Below are 3,511 nucleotides of genomic sequence, written 5' to 3' on the forward strand. Positions count from 1 at the left end.
AGATTTATGTAGATACAATATCAACTAATAGTCCATTTGAGTCTTATCGATTGTGGATGACCCTTCACTTAATGATGTATGGACATCTTCGAACCCTTTCCATTATCCTCAAGCCAACGAAGGTTTCTCCTTATCGAAGTTGATTGTTTTACAAAGTAGGCGGAGGTTAAGCCATTGGCATCAATAACTTAGAAGCAGGTTCAAGGATTTATATAGAAGAATACCATCACCCGCTTTGGAATTCTAAGAGTCATAATCACCGATAATGGAACTCTATTCAATAAGACAAAGTTCAAGAAATTTTGTTAATCATATGGAGTTCGTATAAAGTTCATATCGGTAGCTTATTTCTATATCAATGTTCTCGTTGAGGTCACCAACTGAGTCATTCTCGAAGGGTTAAAAAAATAGATCGTTGGAGCAAAAGGTACTTGGGTGGATGAGTTATAAAGTATTTATGGGCCTCTCAAACGACACCCAAGATCGAGTTGGAAGAGTCACCTTTCAACTCATTGACATTGAGGCTATCCTGTCACTCGAGATAGTCTTTCTAGCATATCGGGTTGAGAACCTTGACGAAAAAAACCCCGAAGAAGGACTTTTGGCTAGGCTTGACCTAATTAGCGAGGTTAGAGTAGAAGCGTACCTAAGGGTGCTGAGATACAAAAAAAATGATAACTAAGCTTTACAATCAAGGTGTTCACCATCAAAGAGTTAGATTAGGAGACTTGGTGCTTTGAAAAGCTATAGTCAATGATATAACTAAATCTCTGGATAAGCTAACACCAGACTAGGCCTGTTGGGTCATCAAGATCGTCCGAGATAGAACCTATTATCTTAAAACAATAGAAAGCATGGTGTTGTTAAGGATATTGCACATTACAAATTCAAAGTTCTATCCCAAAGGCATCCATAGGGTCAAGTCGGGGTAATTATGCCCCAAGTGTCAAGCCTTTGGTGTCAACTCAGCTCCCCAAGCCTTTACTTTGGCAACAAGCGTTGGATCTCCCCTCTGTCTCTTTAACCCCTTCACCTCCTCATGAAGATTGTTGATCATAAGAGACTGCTGATTAATAATAGAGCTAGTATTTCGCACATGTTAAAAAAGAGCTATGACATAATGATGATGTTCCAAGTCAAAGACTAATGGGTTAGCCATAATACAACAACAAGATACTAAAGGGGCAACCTAGGACCTATTACTTAACTTACTAATGCATCCTAACACTAGTCTGTGTCAAGAAAAACCTCCATGGGAGAGTAATAAATCTACTTTGCTATCTTGGAGCTCACAGACCCCGAGTAATATTGCTCCATGACTTCGACATTGCTTCATATTTTTTGTCATTCTTGTACGCCCTTCCATTTTGGTTGTAGTGGTGTGCCATGAGTTGGATCCGATAGAATGACTATTTTTAGTTCCCGGAAGGAACTTGCCCTTGCATAGGTTAAATATGGACATTTGCCTCTCTCCTTTCTTTCACGAGGACCTTGAGCTTCGGGGACCCCCTAAAAATGCTAACACCTCGTTTAGTTTATCTTCGATAATCTGCACTACCTCGAGCTCCCCGACCCATCAAGGTGCTAGTCATAGGTGCCCAGCAAGCCAATCACGTGAGTGATGGCACGTGTGACTTGATACAGAATCTTTTTGCTTATTATATTATGGCGTATATCACTTTATAACTATTGCATAAATGCATATATATTGTGATGTCCTTGGATTTGTGCAATGGGAATCGGATCGTGATGAGATCACGATAATGAGATCGATTCACCTTTAAATACATATCCTAAATAATCCCGGTCATAGGTTACTCGAGAGGGACATCGTGATAACCGGATAGACTGGTGTGCTGTATACCCGTCCATATGATGGATGCAGCTGGTCTCATAGCTGCTCGTGTAGGGACACTAGGGATACAGTACAGGTGCTCATTGGAGAATGAGTTCACTGATTGATCCGCTTACGGAATGCTGGATGGTTGATGATGCCTTATTGTCAGACAGCGATTCCGTAGTCCTAGTGGTGTATCTGGTCCTTAGACTTGAGACACCAAGGATGTCCTGTATGAGTGCTCCACTCTTTGATACCAGACTTATAGGTTTGACTGTTCTCAGATCTAGTACAGCTGGTCATTGGGAGTGGTAGTCGACCTTACGAGGGCTATTGAGTGTCGACAGAGGATCATCCACTCTCGGCGTCATGAGAGGAATATCCTATGTGTTCTTGCTCAGACAAATCCCTGGCCAGGGTCATTCGGGTTGAGAGAGAAAGAGTTCTCCGGGAGAATCCGATTAGAGCGAGACTCGAGTAGAAACCGTGTGGGTCTGACAGCACCATGCTCGATATACGGTCTCTGGGATATTAGATGGATGAGGGACTATAGGTACATGGTAACTGAGGACAGACAGGTCCAATGGATTGGATTCCCCTGTATCGTCTGGGGACTACGGCGTAGTGGCCTAGTACTTCCGTAGTCGATGAGTCGAGTGAATTATTACAGAGATAATAATTCACTAAGTTAGAAGGAGTTCTGACAGGTATGACTCACGGCCAGCTCGATATTGGGCCTAGAGGGTCACACACATATGGTAGGCATTGCGATGAGTAGAGGTTCGGATATGAGATATCCGACGGAGCCCTTGTCTTATTGGATGCAGATCCAATACCCACTAGGGAAAGGACCCATTAGGGTTTTGACACGGGATCTCTATAAATAGGAGGGATTCACAGCCTCATAGGCTAGAGTCTTTGCTTGCCCTTCCTATTCTCCTCTCCCTCTCCACCTCAGAGTAGGCCTGGAGTTTTGAGGAGCGTCGTCGCAACCCTGCTGTGTGGATCACCGCTAGAGAGGAGGACGCTTGACCTCCTTCACCCTCTCCTAAGGATCTGCGAGGAAACAGGGATATACGATCTCCCTAGGTAACACAATCTTTATACGCAGTTTTGTGTTTTGCGGATTTTTGCGCACCAATCTTCGCACGACGACGAACATCTTTTTGGGAATCGGGGATTTTTGTTTTATTGTTCTTCCGCTGCGCATATGATGTCGCCCCCCAATGATTTCCCAACAGTGGTATCAGAGCCAGGTTGTTCGTGCGAATGATTGGTTTTTGAACTGCGTGTATTGTGTTTAGGAAGAATTTTGACGTCAAAATCATTGACGCAAAAGCGAGGAAGGGCAGCAACAGTTGCTGCCCTCGATCTGCATACCTGCAGCCACCTGCAGCGGCAGCCGCAGTCGCAGCCAGGCAGCACAGCGCCGGCGCATGCGCAAGCGCTGTGCCTGCAGCAGCCGGCCGGCGGCCTGCTTGCAGCAGGCTTGCGGCCGGCGGGGCAGCAGCGCGGGCTGAGGCACCGCAGGGCAGCGGCGCATGTGGCCGCTGCTCCCACGGGCAAAAACCCCGCAGGGGCGGCCGCCAGCGAGGCAGCACCGCCTGCGGGCGCTGCCTCGCCGGCAGAACTGCCCGCGGAGGCGGCGACGCCCGCAGGCGAGGGCAGCGCCCC

Source organism: Musa acuminata, chromosome BXJ2-5, assembly GCF_036884655.1.
Source record: "Musa acuminata AAA Group cultivar baxijiao chromosome BXJ2-5, Cavendish_Baxijiao_AAA, whole genome shotgun sequence".
In the NCBI taxonomy this organism is placed as follows: domain Eukaryota; kingdom Viridiplantae; phylum Streptophyta; class Magnoliopsida; order Zingiberales; family Musaceae; genus Musa; species Musa acuminata.